The sequence below is a fragment of the Triticum aestivum genome, chromosome 4A (assembly GCF_018294505.1).
Source record: "Triticum aestivum cultivar Chinese Spring chromosome 4A, IWGSC CS RefSeq v2.1, whole genome shotgun sequence".
NCBI lineage: Eukaryota > Viridiplantae > Streptophyta > Magnoliopsida > Poales > Poaceae > Triticum > Triticum aestivum.
This window is the reverse complement of record NC_057803.1, coordinates 642,512,048-642,539,438: the sequence shown is the minus strand read 5'-3', so window position 1 is coordinate 642,539,438 and position 27,391 is coordinate 642,512,048. Positions and strand designations below refer to the sequence as shown.

At 44.8% G+C, this 27,391-nt stretch overlaps 1 long non-coding RNA gene across 1 annotated transcript; it reads right to left on the bottom strand.

The window, feature by feature from the left end:
• Positions 1–218: 218 nt before the first annotated feature.
• Positions 219–2,555, bottom strand: LOC123082860 (uncharacterized). The gene is made up of 5 exons (XR_006439131.1): positions 1,986–2,555; positions 1,621–1,690; positions 1,140–1,242; positions 762–1,018; positions 219–306 (listed from the first exon to the last, which is right to left on the bottom strand). It is a non-coding gene; the product is annotated as an uncharacterized lncRNA (long non-coding RNA).
• Between the last annotated feature and the right edge of the window lie 24,836 nt (positions 2,556–27,391).

Here is a 27,391-nt window from a genome sequence, read left to right as displayed (position 1 = left end):
GCTATAGAATTGGCAAATGACAGTTTAGTTCGAAACTACGGTACCACGATCAAAATTATGGATGCCCTTACCCTACTGCGACTAAGACACACTCAGTTGTCAAAATCAGTCACCCTCCAGCATATCATGATTAGGTACAAAAGCATATTTTCTCAAGAAACGACATATCGACATAATTATAAGACAGAGGAATCAATAGAGTAGCAGTAAGGTGCCAACCTCGCCAAATTTAGTCACTGTATTAGCTTGAATATGAATTCCAACTGGCTCCATATCATTGACCTTGCAGGAAGCAACATAAATGCACTGAACAGTTGCAAATTCAGAGTTAAGAGTGTTTTCATGACCGAAAATATGGTTGTGACTGAAGATGGTAAAAAATGGTAAACTAATCTATCTTCGCCTTCCAGTTTGTAGGAACTAAGATCATACACAAACATGTATACAGTACCAATGTAACTTGTCAAGGGGTAAAAATCAAAGTGCTATTCTCCAGAGTTGAACTGAACTAAATACAAAATAAGACATTGCAACGAACTTGTGGTGGAAAACCTACACATTAATTCATCTTGGCAAAAGAAAGTAGTCTAGGGAAAAATAATAAAATTATGACTAATACGTCACAATGCTTGATTGGAGTTTAACCCGAAAAAGAAAACAAGCTAGGAAGATCATAGATGCACCATAAGAATTCCAAAAAAGCACTGCAAATAACCATGGGTGTTCAAGAGAGAGAGGGGGAAGAGAGACATAGGGTTCACCTTGTTCTTCTTTACCTAAATATTCCTCAATATTCTTTCTTTGCTCCTTTTCGTCGGATTTGCAAACAACTGGGAAAACACAACAGTTGTTCGGTCGAGCTGTGTCTTCCTGAGCAGACCTCGACTGCGAGAACTAACAACAATGTTGTACTACGTTCACATGGTCCACTTCTCTCCTTTGTAGTCCATGCCATAAAAACTGATCCTTCCACAGTAGATGCCAGAGTAATTAAATTATAATTTTTCATTTCTATTCCCTGACAAAAGTGTAACAGAACAGCTATGTTTGGTAAGCAGTATCATATACTTCGTCTAAAAAAGGGTATAACATATACAAGCGCATATATCGAATGAATATGAGTGTGTAAGATATTATACAGCGTCGCAAAGAGTGTTGATAGCATTGTCAATTTTGCCGAGGTCCATGATCAGCTCATCAAGAACATTTAGTATGCTATTTTCTGTACAATCCATTGCTACTCTGCATGCACACGCACATGTGGTTTTAGATAATGGAGTGACATTGTTCTTCCATGCAAGTTATGTTGATCACAGAACCAAATTTTAGGACAAGAATAGAAGCTAGCTAGTCAGTACTTTCAGTAGTATCATTCATTTATTTATTTTCCTTGTTGAGGAAAACCTGTTTTTCTTTCTTTAGAAAACAATCTACAAGACAGGGAACAAAGAAATCTTCTGAACCAAACCTGGCTAGACTGTGGTGGTGCTCGCGTGTGTGGTAATTTAGAAATGAAAACAAGCTAGGAAGATCATAGATGCACCATAAGAAGAAACAAGCATTGCATACAACCATGGCTGTACATGAGAGAGAGGGGGAAGAGAGAGAGAGAGAGTTCACCTTGTTCTTCTTCACCAAAACTCTTCCTCAATATTCTTCCTTTTCTCTTCTTTGTCGGATTTGCACACAACTGGGAGAAACCCATAAATTGATATATATATATAAATCAGATTATTGGTAAAAGGGGAAGATGTACTATTAAAAAAAGAATTAATTCCCCTTAAACAAAAATGTCATCCTAGGATAAGAAAGAACAAAACCAACTAACATGTCTAGCAATCTAGAAAGAGGGAGTCCGGGGAATAGTTGATATGTGAGCATGAGTTGGTCAAGGAGTGGTAAAAATCAAAATAAATAAGGGCACGTACAGACTAATTTCTTCTTGTATCTATCTTTCCCTTAAACAAATGCGGTTCAGAGATGACCTTGGCTCGTTGGAGCTCCGGAGCAGCCGTGAACTCACAGCCATCGGCAGCAGATGAGGAGGAGGAGGTCGCCAAAGGAGAGGGGGCACCAGATCCACAGAACACCACCATCGTTGGACGTGCCCGCCCCATGCTGCAAGCCACCACCCACCCTTGTCTCCCTTCTCCTCGATCTCCCATTCCCTTATGTGATGCGCCATCGTCGATCTATCCTCCCCTGCCCAAGAATTTAGGCGCGGGCCTGGGAAGGGGCTCCCCGAGGTCCTGCGTCCCATGGCCGGCGGCGCCGCCTCACCAGGCACGGCCTGTGCCTTCACGCCGTCTCCGGACTCCTCCCTCTTCCCAGCAGCTCGAGCCAACAGCGACGGGCCGGTCGGGTTCGCCCGCGAAGCGCGTGGCCATGATGGCCTGCACGTGAGCGATGGGAAGGCGGGGAGGAGGGAGAGGCGGGCCGGTGGAGGAGTAGCAGCAGGGCGGCGGCGGGGCTCCTAGGGCGCAGAAGAAGGAGGAGGAGGAGGTGGGAGGGAGCGGCGGCGGGTGAGGGAGGAAGGAGCGAGGGGCGTGGGTGGATTGGGGCTAGGGTTCGATGTCGTTTTCGTCCCTCGCGTGGTGCGGTGTATTTTTCGCTCGCGTGGTGCGCTGCGCCCGACCGCGCGGGCGCGGTGCGATGGTATTTTGCCTCTCATGGTACCGTGCTTTCGAGGCATCGGTTGTGCCTAGCACTTCTTGAGGCTTTATATGTTAGATGATGCGCACATTCTTTTATCAAATATTTCAAAGTTCATCGCTTGAGTTCAGAGAAGTTTGACAACTAAAAATGACAACATAAACAGCCCTTACAAACACAAATAAATATTCAATAACTAATGTGAATTCCCTCCCCTATCCTTTGACGGCTAAGGCAAACTGTTCCCTCCTCTTTGTCTACCGCTCAGACTACCGATGGCGGCGAGGATAACCACAGTTCCTCCGTTCCGATTAGTAGTTTAGGTTAGAGATTTTTATTCTCGTAGGTGCGGCGCTCCGGTGAATGAAGACACTTCTTCTTCGTGTTTGTCTTTCGTACTCCAATCCTCCTCGAGTTCGTCCATCTGGACATAGTCGACGGAGCTCTGGCATGGATTCTTGCCGTCTCCTTGAAGTGGTGAGGATGGGATTTCTTTTCTTGTGATGACATTTGGCATCAGGTGCTTCAGATCTAATCTAGGGTTCACTGGCGATGATTGTGGCTCCAGGGCGCTGATCCTTAGAGGCACGTGCACGGACACTTTTCAGCTGTGATCAACACGGTCAAGCCGCCTCCGGTAGGGGAGAGGCGACATGGGCATGTCGACGGCTCATACTGGCGTCTAATGTGGTCGCTCGGTGGTCTTGGAATCTCGATGTATTTTTATTATATTTGAAGTGTCTCGAGGGTCAGTGTTGACTGGGATCAACAAGTATAGGGTGCTAATTAAAGGAATTTGAAGGTCAGGGCTCGATTTCGACACACTGTACGAGTTAAAGGTTTTTTCTCAGACTTTACACTACACTCCGTCGCTCACGGGACTTTGGATGGAGAGGATGGCCGGTGGTGGTGTTCCGGCACGGTGTGGATCATCCTGAATAAAGAAAAAACTAAACTGAACTGAGAAACAAGCCGAGTGGCATGTAGGGTCATGACAGAAACATGGGTCCAAGAAAACCGATGAGAAAAAACAAAGGAAAGTAATGAGCGGCACAAGTTAGCTTAAATGGAGTAAAAGTTTAGAAAACGTACTGAATGGGATTATTGTTGTCACAAACGGAAACTAGGGGATAAAAAGGAATTCACTCTTATGGTGCTACCTTATAATTAAAGATGTAGGTAGGTATCATTAACTGACATACATATGTCGACTAAAAAAAGCCTATATATATGTTCCTCTTTCGAGCATGCCACTAACCTAGCTTCCACCTTTTCACATAAACAGGCAATGCCTCATACTTATGTTTGATTCTCATAAATTATACTCATAGAAATGGAAGATATCAGGGACTTCTTTGAAAACGTATAGTCAAAGTCGGGCTAGAACGATCATCCTATTGGTTTCATCAAGTACACCTGCTAGGCCTCTAGATCTGTGAATCCATCTCCTGTGGCGCCTCGAATAGCTTCGCCGCCGCCTGTTTCATCTCCGGGGGGGTAGTCACTTGCCTTCTGCCTTGTTGTTTTCAAGCCGCCGGCAGAGGATTCAAGGCATCGTTGTCGCAGTCCCGAGCTGACCCCTGCTTACCAGTAAGGTGCAACATGCAAAGCTGGCATGATTCTAGTAATCTACGAAGTGGCCGACTCACGTACGAAGAGAAGCTGCTAGATTAGTAGCTAGCACGGACATAGGCCCGATCCGCCCAGGACATCCCGGCAAGGTGCTGCTTGCAAAACTCGCTCACTTCCCTTGATGTGCGAATTAGCCAGGAGAAGAGCGCACGTACAACTCAATCTGCACTTATTAAGCATTCATTTGGCGGATTATTTACGTACGGAGTGAAGCTGGGTGATTAGTAGCTCCCACGAACGCATGCGCTAAAATTCTGTGTAGTAGAAGTACAAAGTCCAAATTGAGGCCATAGTCATAAGAGTTAAAAGTGCATCTCACATGGTTACGAAAACTCATGGCTAATCTTTGATTGTGAGGCATTGTTATAACTGAAAATGATTATCAAATGTAACCTTACCCCATAATATCTAGAGCTTGACTCTGGTTTAACTGTAACACTGATCCTGTAAAACCTTCTTCATGGAAAATGGTTCTAAAACTAAAGTCCGACAAAATTTATTTAATCTGGCTTCCAGAACAAGTGACTTTACTTCAGAGCTCGAGGTCATGGTGCAGGGCACTGCTTCTCTACCATGCCCCTACAGAGCTGGTACATCAGGATGTACACGCACGACATCACGAGTTCACAATCAACGAATCGAACACGATTGGCAAATTTTCAACCAAAATCCTTGCGTTCAAAAGTAGGACAATGAAAAACAAAGGACCATGATTGGTTACAGTATGAAGTGGATACTTGATTGTGGTCGGGGATCTTATCATGGTTTGTGTGATGGCCATGGATGAACTTCTCAAGGCCCGTATATCCATGTACTCGAAGATGAGGTAGTATAATTTATGGTACTGCTAGGTATTATAATATACTTACCACCTCATAGTCAGAAAAACAAACATATTTCGAACTAATGCCTTGAACCCTGGTTAGATTATTTATATTCCACCTCACTGGTAGGGAATCAAATGGTATGCTGCTTGATTAAGTTGAATCTGCATTGCCACGCCATATGCAATAGAGACCCTAAATAACATACACCTACGCAAATTTGGCATTGTATTACCAGAAGACAACTCACCACCTAAACAAACAAGAATTCTGTGCCACATCAAACAAGAATGCAGAGGCTGATAGTTGGGTAGGTTTTGCTTTTTAATAAATGACAATGCATTTGACGCACGTGGCACATCAAATACACGGCACAGGAAAACGGCAATGGCGAAAGGCACTTTCCGCCACGGCATTTTTAGCTTGATTTTAGAGTGAGCTAATTTGTCAAACCCATATGACAAATTATGTCCCACCGCTCTGATCAAAACAAACGACCTGTCCTGGCGATCTGCGCCGCGGCTCCGATGAAATCCAACATTCCGTGCCAAGGACCAGAATCCCAGTCAGACGGAACCGTCAACCACGAGATCGAATCGGCCTCCCGCGCTACGAAGTGGACCCACCGTTTGCAACAGAACTGACACCTCTGCGCGCATTTTCCGAATCCCAGTACGAGATGCAGCGGATAGGATTCCGGGGGTAGCTGAGCACGGTCACCAATACGCCGTGTCCACTACAAAGAACAAACTTTCCTCTAAAAGAACTACATAGAACAAACTTAGACATGTTATTGACCTTCGCTATGGTCTCCATCTCCGATGGCCCTGTACGACCAAATCTGAAAGGGAAAAGTATATTTTTCGTCCCTCAACTCTGTTGAAAGCATAGAAATGGTCCCTCAACTCCAAAACCATCAAATCTTAGTCCCTTATCTTTTGAAACTGGATAAGTTTAGTCCCTCATACTGCTTGAGCTGGTTTCGTCTGATTTGGAAGCGGTTTTGACCAAAACTGAACACATAGTCCAGGTTTGACTAAGAAGATGACGTGTGGGCCCACTCATCAATCTATGGACAGACAAAATAAGAGTACAAAATAAGCAAGAGGTTTGTGTTCAAACACGAGACCTCCAATCAGGTCAGCTTGCATGAAACTAGCTCGAGGCCTCGAGCCACACAGGCTGACATTGATTCTTGTACTCTAAATTTCCAAATGGAGAGACGCACACAAAAAAAAGGCAGAGCAGGCGCTCGCTCGCCGGCGACCACCATTGTTGCCAGCCGGCCGTGACAACGCAGCTCCTCCGCAGCCCGCGCAACAACGCGTTCTACTACGTCGGGCTCCCCGACATCTCCGTCGATGACGAGGCCCTTTTCGTCCCAACCAAAGCTCGTGCGTCCTCCCTTAGCAGCACCTAATCCTCGACCTCACCCCGACGCCAGCCCGTGCTCCGCCTCCCACTGCCGTCGACGCAATCGTCACTTCGTTGCTTCCCCGCCGCGTCTGAGCCATGCTCTAGTGATACGCTGGTTATTTCTCTCCTCTCCTGAAGCCTCTTCCCCGTGCCATCTAGCTGCCCGCATAGCGCCACCCGTCACCTCCGCTGGAAGCCATCGCCGGAAAAGCTTCGGCCGCCCCGCGTGCCCATGCTTGCTTTCCCAGCCATGCGGACACCCAGCTGGCTCCCCAAAAGCGTGCAGCCTCTCCCTACTAGCTCCTGCACCGCCCAGAGCGCCGCCGTCGTGCCCGCTGCCGGAGTTCCTCGCTGCGCCCAACAAGTATTTGTGTAAATGCCTGACTGCTTGGTGTGTTGGGTGCTTGATGAGACAGTGACGTGGCGGTCAAACCCGGACTATGTGTCAAGTTTTGGTCAAACCCGCTTACACGTCAGATGAAAACCACCTGAAGCAGAAGGAGGGACTAAATTTAGCCGGTTTCAAAAGTTGAGGGACTAAGATTTGCTGGTTTTAGATTTGAGGGGCCATTTCTATACTTTCGAGAGAGTTGAAGGACAAAAATATACTTTTCCCAATCTGAAAGGAGAAATATATGTGAAATCTCAAATTCAAATCTAAAAGGAGCACATTGAAATTCAAACGCAAGAAAACGTCGCCCCACGTACCCCCCGCGTCGCCTGACCCTAGAGTGAAGCGACCGGGGCGGCCCTCCCTTCCCCCGCCGACTAGCCTTCCTCCCGTCGTTCCCTCCAGCTGCTGCCGTCGGCCGACATGGCCGGGCGCTTGACCGTGCGGCACCGTTCTTGACCGGCGGGGGCGACCTCTCTCCTTCTCCCGACGCAGATCCCGGCTCAGGCGGCGTGATCCTGCGGTGGTGCTCCTAGGCAAGTGGCGCTCTCGTGAAGATCAGGCAGCGGAGTGGCGGTTGCACGGCTCCTTGGCGGTTGTGGCGGCTGGCGGTGGGGTTTGGCCGACGATGCCCTCTAGGCCCAGATATGGGCCCTTTGGGACCGATCTGGGTCAGGGCATGCCAGCATCGACTCCAGCGGGTCGCCTCCGGCTGGTCCGGCAGCCACGGGCAAGAGTGGCAGCGGCAAGAGCTTAGCGGGCCCGATCTAGGCCTGGCTGGGTGGTTGGCCCGGAGTGCTCCTGCTTCGGTCTGCTACCGCCTGAGCCGGTGGAGGTTGTCCCCTCCCACGTGGCTGTGGTATTGCCGACCCCTGTCTACGGTGGCTTCGTTCGGCCCGGTCGGTCTCGCAGCGTTTGTCATGGTGAGACGACGGTGGTGTCCTCATCGTTGTGGTGGCGCATGTTGGTGGGCGGTAGGCAGGGTAGAGCCGACAATTGGTCCTGGGTGGTGGGTGTGTGTGGTAGGGAGAAATCTCTGTCGGGCCTGGCCGGCTCCGATGTGGTGATGCCTGTGGTCGCCGCCACCCTTTTTGAAGGGCGTCGGTTCTACCACTCCCCCACTGCCCTTCGTGTACCGGGAGAAATCCTAGGACTCGTCCGGGCAATGTCGTCGTCTTCGTCGTAGTCCTTCTTGAAGGTGTTGCTTGGTACGTGGTGATTCCATGGCATTGGAGTGTGGTGGAACTCTCCGGTGGGCGCAACGGTTGCGGGATACTACAACTTTCGTTCAGCCGGTGTTGCTCGCATTTTTTCTCTTGTTTTTCTAAAGGGCATGATTGTGCTAGCTGCCCCAGCGTGAAACTCTCTGATATATCGGGTCGTTGCTATATTAATTTAGTTGGGCGAAAGCCTATTTTGAGAGCTCAAAGTCAAATCTGATTTATTAAGACCCAAACTACAACTGCAACTATAAAAGGGAGGGACCCTTTCCCAACTTCGGCGGTCACCAGGAAAGGGAGAGGTCGAGGGGAGGAGTTGTTGCGAAGGAATATGGAAGGTTTTTGCCAGGGAAGAGAGGGAGGGGCTTCTAGCAAGGAGACTGGAAGTGCTCTCGAAGACTCCCAAGAGGAGAAACAAGAACTCTGTGTCCGGATGTCTGCCCCATGTGTTTTTTTGCAAAACTGCAAGTGCCCTCGTGGAGAACTCATCTCAGCCTTACGTTCCTGATCAAACGAAACATTTGGCAGCAAGGCAAACACATTGTCATCATCAACTCGTTTTCTTATAGTTTTCTACAATTTCCTATGTTGAGGATGTATCCTGTATTTTTTCGTGGTGTGCGATCTCTCTCAATTCCTTCATGGAGATGCCACCTGTTTTATAATTTTGTGAGATTTTCACCGCCCGACAATCCACAACACCTAGTGTGATGCCGTTCATGAGCGACACAGCGGCACAAAACACAACTTTCTCGACCAGCCACGGTGGTAAGTTGGTCATTATGTTGGTGGTTCCACGGACCAAGGAGTTTTCTACAATTTTCTTTGTTGGGGGTGTTTCCAGTAATTTTTCTTGGTGTGCTATCTCTCTGCATTTCTCAGGAGATATGCCACCTAGGCCGAAATTTGCTGATGCTATTAACATAAATTTGTTATGCCTTCAAAAAAGTCACATTTAGCAGAAATTAGCATTAAACATATGTTCATTTATTTTCTTGGCACCCTTTGTCTCACAGAATTTCACAAGTTTTTCCAAAAATAGCCGCACATGTCAGGCGTCCGATTTCTAATAGCAAGGTAGTTTGTGGTACGTACCATCAGATCATCAATTCTGCAATTTATTTTATATACTGCTCACCTACCGTGCTGGATACCTGGAGTCCATGTGATAGAAGATGTCCATATATACCTTCTTCCTCGTGTGTTACTATCCATGTGATCCATTACCGTGCATTTTGTCTTTGAAAGTCTTCCTTGAAAAGTACTCATGAAAATGGAAGGCATTGGGAACAAATTCGACAACATCAAGCAAAGCTCAAGCTACGAGTATCAGCTCTCTGGTCTCATCAAGCATGTCAGCTTGGCCCCAGGATTCTTGTTTGGTGACCGAACTCCATGTCCAGGCCCGGGATTTTGTAGGGTTGTGGCCAGGCCCCGTGCGTGCGGCTCTCCGATTCGAACATCGAGGTCACGTGGAATCTGAGTACACAAGTGGTGAAGCGGGAGTGCAGAGGGTTGCGATGGTGCCATGTGGGGTTACATGGTCTCCACATCCAAGAAAAGGGTTTGAGTAAAATACACTATGGGTGCCTCAACTTGTTCGGCGCGGTCAGTTTGGTGCCTAAAGTTTGTAAAATACATAAAACTAGTGCTTGAACTTGTCTGGATGTGCAAATACGGTGTCTCCTTCCGTATTCGGGTGTATGCTATGCCGGCATGGCGTGACAGTGTGGCGGTGGCCCGCATGTAAGTGGCTGAGAGCAGGGGAGGAGCTGGGTAGCCTGCGCGTGAGAAATTGCCTCATATTTTATTTAATTATGAAAGCTAACAATAAAAATAAATTGCATGATTTAGAATCCATGCTGAGATCTCACAATCGCAGATTTGATTATACGCATCCACCACGCCAAAATATGCACAGTGAGCTTTCACGACATCGAACTATATATATACGGTGTTGCTGTGCAAAAGGTAACTTTGGAGCACGGGCATATTGTGCCTGTTTCTCTTAAGTTCGGAGAATTGGATTTTTACAACTCAAAAAAAAAATCCAAAATCTTTTATACGTGCACTCATAGAAGTGTAATATATTGTGCGAATTTTCATCAAAATTCGCATTTGTATGTGAGAGATACCAAAAGATACATACATGCAAAATTTTGCTTGTTATTTGGCTGGAATTTTGTCTTTATTGCAGGGCATAATGTAACATAATTTCGTACAAAATTTGACGGTCAGAGCACATGCATACATTTCTGGCGTGAAAAAAAGTTGAACTTTTAAGTGACAGTTTTTAACCTTAAAGAAACATGCCCAGTGGCCACCGTGTTCCGAAAATCCGCTTTGGCTGCTATGTACCTCTTCAAGCTATTCTTTTATATATGGTACTCGTTTGGGCCCACACAAATTTTATTTTTATTTTTCAAGTTTGTGTTTATTTTTTTGTCTTTGATATTGTTTTTACCTTTTGAAAGAAGAAAATGCAAGAAAAAGTTACAACTGCCATAAACTTAAAAGAAAGCGCTAGTGCATTTCATGTTTTTGGAAAATGTTTCACATGTATTCAAAATTTATAATGTATTTTCTAAATTCATCAGGTTCAACATGTTTTAGAATATGTTCATCGAGTATTAAAAAATTGTTGTGTAAAATTATCCTTACAATTCTACAGACACGGTTGACATGTTTTGATACATTTCTAGGATTTAATATTATTACACAGTAATTTTCATATATGTTGAATAATTTCAAAAAATACAATGCTGTCAATTTTTTTGATAATTTTGTACTTCAGAAATACAATAAAGATACACCATAATCATGTATCCTTCTGGTCCGGAGTGAAGATAAATAAATTTACACAATAATCTTAAATATTTGTTGAAAATTTAAATCCACATAAAAATATTTAAAGTTAATTTTACCTCTTCAAAGTACACAATGAAAAGATAAAAGATAAATAAAAATACGCAATAACTGCGTATCGATAATTATTGTATTTTTTTACATGGGAAATTTGCGTGCCTTAAAAGTGGAATTCAGAAAAAAGTAAAAAAATAAAACTGTTGGATTATGCATCAGAAAAATTGCAAAGGAAAACGTGGAATTGGTCTACATAATTTTCTAGCTATTACTTGTACATACCGGATAGTTTGCCCACGTGGGCAGATGGTGACGTCTGGTAACCTGGAGGTGCAGGTTCTAAACACCGTCATGGAGATTTCTTTTCATGTTATTTCTCTCTAGCATACACTGTATTTAAGGGCTTTTCTACATAATTTTTAAAATAAAATACAAGGGATGTTTCTGCAGAATAATTCCTCCCTGCACGTATCCACTTACATGTGGGCCACTGCCATGTTGACACTTCACGTGGGCAGGGCGTATGTTCGAATACGGAAGGAGATACCGTATTTGCACGACTAGACAAGTTCGGGCACTAGTTTTATGTATTTTGCAACTTTAGGCACCAAGCTGATCGTGCACGACAAGTTTAGTCACCTCCGGTGTATTTAACTCAAAGGGTTTCTTTCTGGTTGTGGACATACTCAACTACTCATGCTTATCTACAAGACTGATACTGCAGCAGAGTAATAAAGAAGGAAAGGTGTCCATCTTTGTTTTCATACGCGAGCTCGTTCTCACATGTTTCCCCTACTGCTAGTAACAATCATTCTGACAGAGATAGTTATATCTCAAATCAAGATCGAGTTAGTTTTAATAAACACTCTGTTTCTGTGCAACGTGGCAAAGCAAGGTCGGTATATTCTTTTGCCAAATGGCAAGCTTGGCATGTACAAGCAGTGCCTCTATCAGTCTCTGCCCCTAATTTTGTTCTCGCCTCACTGTCATTCTCTTCCTCTTATAATACTTACTACCTCCGTCCCAAAATTCTTGTCTTAAATTTATAGATAAATTCGGACGTATCGAGTCACGTTTTAGTATTACGTATATATGTATGTAGACAAATTTAAAACAAAAAAATTGGGATGGAGGAAGAACTAATTTTCAGGCAGAGTCCGACGGAAAGCAGAGCCGAAAGGAGATTTTCAACAGCATGCAGAGCCATACCTCTTAATTGCATTGTTCCTACCTGCGGATACGCGAGGGCATCCTCCAGCCCAACACTCGCCTGCTGCACTATGTCTTGGTGATGGAGAACGGTGAGCTGCATCTTGGCACGGTCGAGGAGAACGGTACTCGGTACCTTAAGGAACTGCCCGCACGCATTCGTCCCATTGCCTTGAAGGGGTGACAGATCTCCGCGACGTATTTTCTAAAAGGACCATCGTACCCTTTATTATGAAGGGGTATGGACATATCTTGTCCGTTGATATGTTTAGGGAGTTGTACCGAAGAAGAAGTGTAAGAATAATCCCAATGGCCACGTTATGAAGCAAAGACAAGGCTTGTTGCAAAGTGGTTCGTGCAGCGCGTGGAGATCGACTTTGACGAAGTGTTGGCTCCTGTCATGCGTTTGGGGACTTGGACTCATTCAGGCTCATGCTATCTATTCTTGACGTCAATGCAACATTATTGAAGGCCTATCTCTTGTAACCCCCCCCCCCCCCCCCCCCCCCCGGGTTTCTGCCTCGTCGTCCACGAGCGCAAGGTTCTGCGGCTGCGCAAAGGAACCGACGGATGGAACGCCAAGTTGGACAGTACAGTTGTCGCTTGGGTTCACAGGCACCACGTCCGAGGACACGGTGTAACACCACTAGCACTGGGTCGCCGACAAACCGGCTGCTGCTCGGTCTATAAGAGCAACTACAATAGTGGGATATAATCCCGCTTACATGGCATTTTTGTCAATGTGGAAGAGAGAGACAAGGAAAAAGTGAAGAAGTGTGCTCACATGCAAGAGTCAGGTTATACGCCTGCTCCTAGGCAAAAGCATTTAATGAGGAAAGAGATAAAGAGGAAGTAAAAAAATGTGATCTTATACCCAACCTTATAATTCACTCTATTGTATGAAAATAATAATAATGCTAACTCTTTGTGACATGGCATGTCCATATAGCCAGCAGGTGGCTATAAGTTGATGATCTCGTTGTCACATGGGCCAGCAGCGCCGCCAGCGCTACATTCAAGGAGGACATGGTGTGATGCTTCCTGATGAACGACCTCTGCCTCTTCACCTAATAACTTGCCTCGAGGTATGCCGGCCTGCCAGGGAGTCCACTGTGGAGCGCACCGGCTTGTCTGAGTGCCACCCAGTCAACGTGTCAACGGAGCCACGTCTTCTCCTAAGCAAGACAAGCACGTCGCCGCCGGTCGACACTCCCCTACCTTAGCATGGTGGGAAGCCAACCTTCTTGTCCCTCTTCTGGTGTTGTGCATCAAGCTAGCTAGAAATATTGATGACAACTAACTGGGATCATGTTTGAATTTTCTACTCCGCCTTGCCTTCTTCTATCTGGACTCATGTGCGCACTATGAATCTAGTACATTCGTACAAAATTTTAAGAAGTAAATTCGTTTTGTTTAAGAACTCTTCAAATTGTTATAGTTTTTTGAGAACCTAAAAATCAATCAATTTTTTACAATTGTTTTGAGGGGTCAACAATTTTATTCAGCATCCAAAAGATTTTGCAATGCTTTCATGCGAGGTTTTGAGCCTACGGCACATCATGGCCAGCACCATGTGGCCCGGATGTGCTGGTAACTGGCCTGTCAAATCCCCCCCCCCCCCCCCCCCCCCCAAAGCCCATTCCATATATTATATAGGCGATTCTTGAATTTTTTTTATAATAGGCTAACATTTTAAATTCCGCATCACATTTGGATCAAATATAAGATGTGGATTTGATTCCTATCATTCATATCATTGAAAATCTAATAGCTAGCTACATAATATTAACAAATCTGATATCAGGTTAAATGTATAAGAATAGATAAGTACTCCATCTGAAAGACAAATGGACTTTAGGTGGATATTTCCTTACCCTTAAAACAAAACAAAAATGTCAACCAACCTTTGGTTGGATGATTAGAGGGAAAGTGGTATCCTCAGTTCACCAGGGTTCAAGTCCTGGTGCTCCCATTATTCCCAGATTTATTTCAGGATTTCCTTCAATGCGCTTTCAGTGTGAGCAGACGTTTCCTGTCGACGACGAGGCGCCTATGGTGACTTCGTAAATCTCAAGATGATATGTCGGCTCAGTCTCTCGAAGGTGCTCATAGGGGCAGGATCTTCGTGTGTGCGTTCATAGGGGTGAGTGTAATGCGCGTTTGTATGAGCAATTCCGTCTGTACTATGTTCTAAAAAAAATCACAATGTAAAAGTATGGAAGATTCTAGGAAAAATGAGAAGTATCTAGTAAAATTTTAAAAAAGGCAGTCCTTTTAGTAGAGAAAAGTGTGAAAATTGAAGAATGGAAGAGTAGAACAAAAAATAAGTCTCTTTCTTTTGGAATTTTGATAAAAATATTTTAAAATTGTTTGAATTTGTACTATTGTAATAACTGAAATATTTTTACTCTAAGACAATCAATTTGGTATCTATGATAATGACTGAAATTTCAGAATTTGTCTGACCTACGTTGTCGAGTTACCTTTATGATGTTAGATGTACGCATCGTTAACTTCTATATATGTCATCCTCCTTGTCGCATACTACTACCTAGTGTTCTACCTTCCCACCCAAACAGGCAATGCAACATACTGCCATACTGTACAATAATTTTGGTTGTGATGAATTACTCGTAGAAATGGAAGGTATCGGGAAAATTTTGGACAACTTCTGGTCAACGTTAAGCTAGGAGGACTTATTTTGTCGTTCATCAAGCACCTCGGCCCGGCCACTTACCCTCGAATAGCTTTGTCTCTAATGAGTGCCTTTCTCTATCCAACGGTCGTAGTCATTGGCACTCTGCCATTTTGTGATCAAGCCGCTGGTAGAGGCGTGATAGACATTATTAGCCTGGGTCGTACCCGCTGAGTAATTTTCGGCGTAATGCATATTAGAAAACTGGCTTGATTGTTCTCTAAGACGAAGTCACCAAGGGTGTAGATCTAGTTGGTTAGCACGTCTGTGCTGATTGACTTTCTCTAGTCGGCTTACCTATGAAGCGAAACTGAGCTTGTGGACATGGTCAGTTTAATTTTGCTAATGCGAAAAAACCAAGAGAGAAGACCGTGTCTGTTTTTTTTCCGAAAAAGATGTGAAAAATGCCTTTGGCCTCTGCATCGAATGATATGCACACCATTTTAGTGCTATATTAAATATTTCAAAGTTCATCATCCGCTTGCAAAATAATGTATCCACTAAATTGCCCTTCCGAAAATACAAATGAAAATTAAATAACTAACATGGATTTCGTAGAATGCCCACGCCATGGACGGTAGAAATGATCTGATACTATTAGTAGCGTAAATGACTAGTAAATAGCACAGTAAAATCCCTCCTCACGAATGGTGGATGGAAGCGGCTCAGACCATCTACAGCTAGACACACCAACCCAACTCCCCCACCCCCCTCTCAACCATGCCCGGACAGACGGCTTGGTCAGTGACTGTTCATAAAACCAGACCTAGATAGATGCCTCATCCTGGCCTCAAACGCCCGGACTGACCGGCACCCCACATATCCGGCCCAAATATGGGGTAGATATGGGGAGGCCAGGGGCACCTGGGTGCGTCCCTCAAGTTGGACCAGACAGGTTGACCCTACCTCAAATTGCACCAAATCCCCCTTCGACCTTGCTGATGTGTCCCCTCTCCTCTCTTCTTCCTCGTCCGCACCGACCCGTCCCTAGCTCCACCGCTACTTGCTCCGCCACCGTACCGAGCTTGTAGCACCGGCAGCTCCACCAAAAGACTCCCCCCTCCATTCTTGCCTGCACGAACACCGTCGCCGGCCCGGATGCCACCATGGTATGCTTCAGCTACTCTTGGATTGCACTTCTGTGTGTTCAACAGAATGTCCGACCCATACTTTGTGATCGTTTTGTAGGAGAAATGATGGATTCGGATGGTTCATCGAACAAGGAGTATGGACCCATAGAGGTTGATGAATGGAGTTCTCAATTCGTCAGTTTCGGACGAAGAGGTCAAGATTATGATGGTTGTCAATATCCAACAGGAAATGTACCGGGAGAACAGGAAATGGACCGGGAGGTTGAGCACTTGAAGGGCTTGATCAATGGGAGAAGAGTTCTGCAGCAAGATAGGGTATGTGAAGCATGACTACTCTGCAAGGACTACAAGGACCACATACCGAAACAACAAGACGTAGATCAGCTTTTGATGCATCAAAATCATTGAGATCATGAGGTACACACCTACCCAGTGATCTTATGTTGGCCTACAATGAAAACCAAAAAAACTATTCCGCAAAAAGAGCAAGAAAGCTAATGTTTGAATTTTGCACTTCAAATAAATTTTATGTTTGAACTACTTATTTTCGCTACCAACAAATGTTTATTTACATGTGATATGGACATGCATGAATTTATATGGATTTGAGGGTTTGCATTTGATGAGTGTGGTTGTCCGGCAGCCAATATGAAAGGCCGTCCGTGCGAGTGTTTAGGGTGCCAGATTTGCCGTTGAATCTAGGTGCTCTCAGAGGAAGAATATACTCGTGGTTGGCCGTTGAAGAAGTCGTGTCTAGTCGTTGCTGCTGCTGACCTTTGGCTGCTACAGTCCATGGACGAACCAAGTACTACCGGCGAAAGGCGAGGCATCGACGCCCTACGTCCTGCTGGGGGATGACGATGTAACGCGTTGGGTGAGACACACGCATGACTATCTACTAGAACGATAACATGTCTGTATGTCTTTGACTCTTGTTGTTTAGCACTCGAGGCCATCAGCAAGCAAGTTGTTGTTTAGAACCCGCCATTTTTTGGTGAAAGAATTATGGCCATCTAGCCATGAGTGCATGTTTTATCTGCGGCAGTAGTCACTGGCCATCTAGCCATTTGCATTGTTGTTGATTCAAAAGTATCAAAATTTACATTGGAGTGATTTTTTGAAAATTGAACCGAAGTAGATGCTTGTTACCACATTTAATTTCATTTGATTTTGCTCGGAACCTAATCCAAATTTTGAGGCCGAAACTATTTTAGTACCAACCACACCAGATTAAAAAAAAATGAACTTTTAATGGTAGTCCAGCGAACAATCCCTATAGTAATGCAGCGATCAACAAAACGAAGAGTTTGAGTATATCCTCTGAAGAATATAATAAAATAAACCGTTCACAAGTCGTGTTCAATAGAAATAGGCATTACACAAGTATTCATCTATTCTCTGGCACTATTTGTTTCACTACTTTAACTTATTTTTTCAATAACGTACCGACATGTAGGCACCATATTTATTATAGTAAGCTAGCTTGTGGCGACATGCCAAGAAAGAGTTTTCAACAAATTTCCTTTGCTGGGGATGTATCCTGTAATTTCTCTTGGTGTGCTATCTCTTTGTATTTCTGCTGGAATTTAGTCTATTTCGGGACAGTCCAATAACTATTTCAGAAATTCCTAATAAATCCTAGAGGTCCACTTAGCCCATTCGTACAAGGCAAGGGATATTACTAAAGTTTACTCCCACATTGCTAGTTCTTTATTGGACCTCCATATAACTATTTTAGAATTGGACCTCCTTATAAGGAAGGTTCTTTCCCCACTTGTATGAGCATAAAAACAAGAGGGACATCCACGCGCGCTCCTCCTCCGCCGCCCGCCGCGCCGCGGGTTGCAGGAATGAGCCAAGCTGATGTCTAAATTTTTGGCACGCCGACGGGTATACGAAAGGTTCGTGGATGCTGAAAACATTTAAACTCGTCCTTCGGCTGCACCGTTCACATTCAAACTCGTCCTTCGGCTGCTGGCTGTTCGCTTCATCTCAGTATGAGACACACAATATGAGTTGTTCACAGTGGTAGCCCATTCTTTGTGATCGGAGATCCCGTGAATTCGATTTGAAAGACAAGCTGTTGGTCAACTGAGAGGAGAGTATCCTTACTATTAACAATACCACTCCATGAAGATGCAATACTTTTCTAATCTGCATGGAAGGTTGATGTATATCTTAAAGTGTTCTAAGTGTCTCTTTTAAGCAGAGATGTTGTCATGCATATCATCTTTTGAAGAGCACACCTATATGAGTCTGATTCTTAAACGTTGAAATCTATGAGAGTAGGGTTCTCTCTAGTAAACTCATGAAAGGTCTCGGAGTATGACGCATAAGCTCCATCCGCGGGGAAGACCCACGGTAGCCCAGTATCGGTCAAGGCTTTGCGTGAAGCTATATTCGTAGAAAACTTGCAGTTCAAGACCCAGTCCACTATTCAAGTTGCTTACTAGTGTAGCATAGAGTTCTAGGTAGAAGTTCAACTTAACAGTCTCCACTACAGTACAGGTATATAAAACAGTGTTTTGGAACCAAAGGCAATTCTTGTGTGCCTCTGGGATCTGGTGGGGGATTGCTGGAGTTTAGTCTATTTTGGGACAACCCAATAACTATTTCAGAAATTCCTAATAAATCCTAGAGGCCCACTTAGCCCATTCGTGCAAGGCAAGGGATACTACTAAAGTTTAGTCGCACATTGCTAATTTAATGGGAGTTGGACCTGCTTATAAGGGAGGTTATTTCCCCACTTGTATGAGCATGAGAACAAAAGGGACATCCACGCGCGCTCCTCCTCCACCGCCCGCCATGCCTCGCCTCATCACGACGTGCCGCGCCGCGCCACAGGAATGAACCAAGCCAATGTCTAAATTTTTGCCACGCACAACCGGTATATGAAAGGTCACACGGACGCTGAATGAGAATGGTGCAGCCATTCGTCGGCTAGCTATTCACTTCATCTCCGTCTCTTTGTTTCACCTTCCATCGATGCCCTCTCGCCTCTCTCTCCTGTAACTATAAAAGGGAGGTCGCTCATCTCCAGAGGTGCACACCAGAAGATCCTCTATCTCTCGCCACAAAGATCCTGAGCACTGCGTTGCTGCTACGGTCTTCCCCATCCCGGCTTGCGGCATGCACCGTAGGTCGGGACAGTAGGCCTCCAAAACTCCACCTCTTTGAGTCCTGTACGGGAGAAGGGTGATAAGGTTTTGGGGGACCGCTCAGCACGACCACTGACTTCTTCGCCACAGACGCCCGGACTCCGACGACTACGTCCCCGACGACGACTTCTTCCCCGACGTCGACAACCTCGTCGACGACATGGCTGGCGAGGACACGATCCCAAGACAGGTGCTTCTACTACCGTTCTGTACGTTCTCATACTCCTTATGTTAGAGGTTCTACTACAACTTCTTGCTCTAGTATCTTTTCTAGATGTGTTTCGTTCTAGTTCATATATGCAGATGCTATTTAACTTCTCCCTGTCAATTTGCATGACTTACTTTATCTCTGCTATATTAGTCATGTGTTATCTATTATTTCCGTTAATAAAATTATTCGGCAAATTGCTCATATTTCCAACAATCCAAAAACCTTATTATAGGCAATTTATCCCGAGTGGTTTTGCTACTTCCATGAGACCTCTTATGTTTGAGGGTATCCACTATAAGTGGTGGCGCGTGAGAGCCGTTCTATGGTTTCAAACCATGAGCTTCTATGACCACTACGAGGGAAAACCTTATACACAGAACTTTACCAGTAGCGTGGGTCAAAAAAGCGCGCTGGTGCCAAGTAGCAGTAGCGCGCTTGCGTAAACCGCGCTATAGATAAAGTTCTAGCAGTAGCGCGCCTCATATTAAACGTGCTAGTACTAAAGTTCCAACGGCTTAGCCGATAGGCTGCAGATAGTAGTAGCGATCTATATCGAACCGCGCTACCGCTACTTGCTTTGTAGCAGCGCGTTTAAGCAGAAAGGCGCTACTACTAAAGGATATACAATTAAATGGAAAGCAAATAGAAAAGTAAATGAAAATGAAAGAAATAGAAGAAGGTGAAAGAAAAAAAATAAAATGTAAAGAAAAATAAATGAAAAATGGAAAAAAGAGAAAGGAGTAGTAGTAGCGCGAATTGCAGAACGCGCTGTAGCTACGTTAGCAGTAGCGCGCTTTCTGGAACATGCTACTGCTACTTCTGACTTAACCACGGGGTTCGTCCTTCCCCACGACCACTTCCCCCAAATCCAACTCGTCCGCTGTCGCCGCCGCCGTCGCCCGTCGGCCGCCGCGTGCTCTCCGCACACCCTCGACGCCGCCCCCGACCCCGGATTCAACGCCACTCCCGACCCTGACCTCGACGCCGCCCCAGACGCCGCCCCCGACCTTGACCACGACGCCGCTCTCCACCACGCGCCCGAGCCCCGAGCCTGACCTCCACGCCGCCAGCCCTCCGTCGCCGCAGGCACCCGAGGTGAGCATGCCTGCTCCTCCCTCTCCCCTACCTCTTCCTAGGGTTCTTCAAATTTTAGTTGCATCAAATTAGTTAGGGTTCATGTAAGGGTGGAAACGGGATGCGGATGTTATTGGATGCGGATGCGGCTCTAATTAGTTAGGGTTCATGTAAGGGTGGAAACGAATCAAATTTCTAAGATTAATCATAAAATGAGTAAAATTTGACCACTTATTTCACTTTTAAGTTGGATAATTGGACTATCCGCTACCACTTTCCACCCCTAGGTTCATCAAATTAGATGGTAATTGGGACAGTAGTTCCTAGGTACTAATTAGTTAGTAAGAACTAGGTACTAATTAGGTACTAGTTTATTTTTATTTATATTAAGTTTATTTTTAGTAAGAACTAGTTGAATTACTAGAAGTAGTTGAAGATGTCATATTTGTTGTTATTTTATTAGTTAAAGCAGTTTTTCCCGCATCGACGTCGACGATGCCGATCCCGCATCCTCGTCGTCGACTCGGTGGAGGATGCCTGCTTGAACAGATGGGCCATGTCTTGGACTGGGCTCCGCTGGGCTGGTACTGGGAGGCGGTACCTACTGGGGGCGCAGCTTGGTGAGGAGTCAGCCCGTCGTTGACCCGAAGCTTCTTTGGTGGCGGTCACGTGGGCCAGTGACGGTCGAGAGGCTTGAGGACCCCGCGGAGGTGGTACAGCACCGTGTCAGCGAGGAGGACGTGCACGTCCATCGCTACTTGTTTGCGCTGGAGCACAGGTTCTCCAATACCTGGCAGGTTCTCCAGGGATCTCGTTGGAGCTATGATCCTGTGATGGCCTTCTCTTTTGGTGTCCACCGCCCGCGCCGATACCCGTCGTTCGCTAGGGTTTTAGTTGTATTAGTGATGTTATATGTATGATACTATTCGGGATGTATTAGTGATAATATTCGATGATGTACGGACGCAAGAGATGATTTACTTTTGCTTATTGAATGCATGCTAATTTGAATTCTTATTTATTTTATGATTTGGTTTTGCTTATTGAATGCTCATGTCAATATGAGTCCTAGAAGATATTTTGAAATGTATATCTTGTGTTGCTCAAATAGGATATGTGCTTGCCCAAGTGGTCGGTCATGTTTGTAGGTACACCTCCGAGTGGCCTATGTTTTGCCGGAGTGTAGATTCATTTTCGTTTCGGAAAATTTCAGGCGCTCGATATGTCCTATTTTAGCAAAGGTCATGCCGGATTTTTCCATGAATTTTTGCATGACTTGTGCCAGAATATGTAGGAAATATCGAGTGCCCCGGATTTGTGTGTTGAGTATCCTGGTAGTTGTCTTCGATCGATTTTTAATTAATGTTTCAACTATGAACAGAGGAAATGTCTGACGATGAAAAGGTTTTCGGTATTTGCAAATACTGCGAAGACGAGCGCGGCCTGTCCGACAGAATCTTCTTGAATGATGATAGGCGCTTCAGCATCAAGCTGGACGAGAACTTCGAAGTGGATACAGTAAGTCACAACGACAAGTCTTTTTTCGTAATTAAGCATGACATCTGCTTCATTTGCTTCAACTTATATATTTTTTTACTATTCTACTAGCTTATCCCCTTCCATGCAAGAGTTTTTGTCTTGGATAAGATAGGTTCCAGTCCTATAAAAACTACTATGGTGGTAAAGAGAGTTTACTTGAAGACCGAGCGTGGTTGTATTTTCCTAGCAAAATTATACAACGCAGACACCTACACTTATTTTGGATTCCAAACTTGGCAAGCAGTATGCAAGACTTATGCATTTGAGCCTGATATGGTTATCACCTTTGATATTCGTCCTGAAGATGATATTGAAGGTAATATCGACATCGACCCAGCAAGCACTATGCAAGACTTATGCATTTGAGCATGATATGGTTATCACCTTTGATATTCGTCCGAAAGATGATATTGAAGGTAATATCGACATCTGGGTCGATGTGCAGACGCCTCCAGTTATACCATTATGTGAGTTTCTCAACCATATTTATGTCTTTGATGTTGTTTATTCAAAAATAGTTGACAACTAATTTCTATTGACAACTTATTTCCAATCAAGCAAACATGTCCAACGCTTGGTAGACAGGACCTATGTCAGGACCCCGATCCTAAGTCACACCGATCTAGCATGTAACACATCATATCACTTTGCGGCCTCACGCACGGTATTCCCACGGGTGCCACCTTACCTGGCCCGGGACCGTTTGCGCCTTTTGGCTCACGTATATGATAGTGTCGCTAGCATCCATATGACAAAGAACCCGGGCTGACATGGCTAGTCGTGAACCCAAAGTGGCACTAACTTACAGGGACAGGCATCCATGACCCAGCATCGAACGTGTCGGTCATCAGCGAGTGAATCCAGGCTGTAGCACTGGGCTAGCAGGACTCCGGTGAACCGGGCTATAGCGGGCTAGCAGGACTCCGGTATTCATCGCGTGACATTTCCCCGAAGGGACAGACACAGGAACGAAGAAGGACACATGCCGACCAGCCTAAGTGTTCCGGAGCAGTAGCAAGCTACCATGGCTCAGTGGAAACACTAGGAGACATTTCCCGGTAAGAGAGGCTACTAAGAATAAACAACTAGATAGTCAGATCCCACACATACCAAGCATTTCAATAACATACACGCAATATGCTCGATATGTGCAAACACAACATGGCATCACAACATGACTCTACGACTCAAGTATTTTATTCAATAGGCTCCGAGGAGCGAGATATTACAAACAGGGGTCTCACGACCCAACATTCAGAGCATACAAATCAAAGCACAAGCGAAAGCTATCATGTCTGAGTACAGACATCTATAAATGAAAAAAGGCTTGAAAGCCTGACTATCTACCAGATCCTGCCGAGGGCACAAGATCGTAGCTGAGGTAACAAGCTAAACGTCGAAGTCCACGCGGTACTACTAGCGAGACTGAAGTCTCTCTGCAAAAACATAAAATAGGCAAACGTGAGTACAAATGTACCCAGCAAGACTTACATCAGATCTATCTACATATGCATCATTATCAACAAGGGGGTGGTGGAGTTTAACTGCAGCAAGCCAGCTTTGACTCGGTGGCTAACCTGAACTACGACTGCAAGTAACTCGTTTGAGGTGGCGCACACGAGTCCACATATTCACCATATCAATACACCACTATGGATCCACTCCCGTCTCCCTACGAGAACGCCATCCATAGCACTCACGCTTATCTTGCGTATTTTAGAGTATCCACTTTCACTTGTCTATGAACTATGCAAGGGGTCCAAGTTTCCATATCCGGATGATGATGGATGATGGATGATGCAGATGCAAAGGAAGATAACACTTTCTCAGATTTCACCTTAGCGAGGCTGAGGAAACAAAATCTGGATGATCGACCGAGAGACATTTAGCACTCCGCTTCTAATGTTCTCCTTGATGTGCTAGCGTATCCCATTCATAGATATGGTTTGATAACTAGAACATCAAGTAAAAGGTCGGACTTCGGAAGCAATACAATCCATAAGGAACAGTTACGGGGTAAATCCTACGAAATCCTTATGGGGATGTGGCCAATTTCTTCAATCAAGATACTACAATAATAGGTCTTCCGGCTGGGTGTGTTGGCCATGACATCCACTTTACCGGTTATCGAGGGACCAATATTATAGTTCTTAGGAAATGTTACAACCATCATATCTGCCTGAGATTCAGATCTGGTTGGTGTCAGGATATTCCAGACTCATCGAGTCTAGGAAGGAAAATGAAAGTTTGCAACACAAATCGACGAGATGACGTTGCGAGATTCTCGGGAAATGAACTACGATAGCAAGCTCCAAAACATGAGCTAGTTCTGCTACACACATGTGAACATGTTGTCCCAGACAAGCATGACCACATGGTAGTCTTATAATAAAACACTACCGAGTTCTGGTTGGGAACCATCATCGAGGATATCAAAGTTCTTGATTAAGCCCGGGTTAGCTCTTAAGAAGAACTCCTTCTCCTAGAACAAATCAGTCAGTGGCTTGGTGTGCTACAGAATTCATATGGAACGAAGATGATCAGTCTAACAGACCACAGAATACTTTGCACGTGCATGACTGACTTGGGATGATTCCAGAGGAGTAAAACAAACTTTCTCGAATTCACGACGGCAACTTACATCAAATGCACGTGAATCAAAGGGAGTCACTTCTTTCATCCAAACATATACCTCAGAGACGGAACTCGAAGGCATTGTTTACAAAGTTTCCAACACTAGCTTAATGTCCAACAGAATCATGGAGAAGATAAGGATGTTGTCGATGGGCTCAACAACAATTCATCCAGGTTCCCTTTTAAAAGGAATTCCATAGTTAAGTGAACACGGTGATAGCATTGGTCAGACCAAAAAAATATAATGGTGTATGCTCGTGGAAAACCCACGAGTAAGACAACATTACGAACATCGTTGGTTCTGATTTGATTTGACAATAGCCCATACTTAAATCAAAGGTTTGGGTAAGATAATAGATCCAACAATTGTTCACAAGGACCAATTGATGAAGATACCATCTTTCTTCAACACACACACACAAAAAGATATCCCTTAACATGAACTAAGTCGGACAAGCTTTTATCTTCCAACTCTCCAAGTTGTTGTTTAGCTTGACCAACTAGCTCAGGGTATCCCACACAGATTCTTGGAGAAGGGGTGGTTCACAAGAAACCAACTTGATCACGGGCTCAACATAACAGTCAGGGGACAACCTGGTAATACTTCCGAGAAGATATTCGGAAAATCACGAACCACCGATATGTTACTAAGCTCGAGAGCAATCTTTCTTTTCAGGGCAAGATGATATGATCAAATGAGCGAGGACTTGACAAAATCCTATCTCATCAATCGAGGGGTGCACCAGGAGAATGGACTAGGTAGCACGATCAATCTTAGAATTGTCCATTTAACTACCAAGCAATGGAGTTGCTAGGAGTATTGATTTCACACATCCCGATTCACTTGTCGACATTCCGGTTGCAACAACACGGAAACTGAGAAATTATCAATGATGATAAGAAGTATTACTGCGTCAAGAATTCATAAGATGGTGTGCAATTCCCATGATATTCCTGATATAAAGATGGTAATACTTCAAGGTAGAACAGACCAGAAGCTGGATTGCAACTTGATCTGCGGAATACAATTGCTTTGACCCAATCCTAGATATGGATGAGGTTCTGGAGTTTGTTTCTCCTATTCATCCTGAATGGAATGGCTTGACAGACCACAAGAGTAGTGGCAACGATGAACACGGATGCATAACTACTCCTGAATATCAATTGATATACAAGGGCAAGAAAACAACTAAAGACGGACAACTCAAAGGAACATACGATTTTCTGAGTTGTGGATGCATGGTTTAGCATGTCGAACGAAGTTCAACATATTTCTTCCGGATAACCCATGCAGAGAAGTAGAACTGGCAGAGCCACAATATATAATGGAGAACTCATCAAGAGAACTCTGGTTGTGATCGTTCAGTTCAACGAGGAACTTCTGCCATAAGTAGTTCATGGTATTTGGAAGAAGAAGATACCACGGACTTCAAGGACTATCGCAAGGTTACTAATAACCTAAGGGAGCTAGCAATTACTATCAACATGAAGTAAGTAGGGTGAATCTCGGGTTCAAAACCCAGAAGTGAAATGCCTACTAACTAAGTGGCATCACGGAATGCTTACAAGAATGATGGCCAGAATCATCACACTGGGACACAAATCATGGCTAAATTACTAGATGATCCCCTAAGACACCTAGGGTCATAATACCAGCTCCAACATATATGTCAAGGCAAAAAAGTACCTCAACGCACCGGTTAGTGTGCTTATTCTGACCATAAAAGACATCGGGAACGGAAAGAAAGGATTTGCAAATGCATCAAACTATTTAGAAACCTGGGATGACTCGGACAGCATAACGGCTGTAAATGCTCAGAAAAGATTTGAGACAATCACAAAAATGGTGGCATAACCACTCAGAAGCACAATATCAAAGTTTCGAGATCAACAGTTAACATACAGAAGTCGTAGGAACTGAACTCAAGCTTAAATCCAACAATCTTATAAGTCTACGGATTAGTAACACGTGATCCTGATAGAAAAAAGAGATAGCCTAGTTTCTTAACCCCGCAGGAAAGATAAGATGACTCAGATCAGAAGGCATGAGATATAAGGAGTAAAAAGAGCCTTGCGTTCCATCCCACAATCAATTCCCTTATATAACTAAAGCATTTCTAGACTCAACTTCGACCAGTTTGGCTTGGTAATCCTACACGCAGTCAAGCTCTGATACCAACGCTGTCGGGACCCCGATCCTAAGTCACACCGATCTAGCATGTAACACATCATATCACTTTGCGGCCTCACGCACGGTATTCCCACGGGTGCCACCTTACCTGGCCCGGGACCGTTTGCGCCTTTTGGCTCACGTATATGATAGTGTCGCTAGCATCCATATGACAAAGAACCCGGGCTGACATGGCTAGTCGTGAACCCAAAGTGGCACTAACTTACAGGGATAGGCATCCATGACCCAGCATCGAACGTGTCGGTCATCAGCGAGTGAATCCAGGCTGTAGCACTAGGCTAGCAGGACTCCGGTGAACCGGGCTGTAGCGGGCTAGCAGGACTCCGGTATTCATCGCGTGACATTTCCCCGAAGGGACAGACACAGGAACGAAGAAGGACACATGCCGGCCAGCCTAAGTGTTCCGGAGCAGTAGCAAGCTACCATGGCTCAGTGGAAACACTAGGAGACATTTCCCGGTAAGAGAGGCTACTAAGAATAAACAACTAGATAGTCAGATCCCACACATACCAAGCATTTCAATAACATACACGCAATATGCTCGATATGTGCAAACACAACATGGCATCACAACATGACTCTACGACTCAAG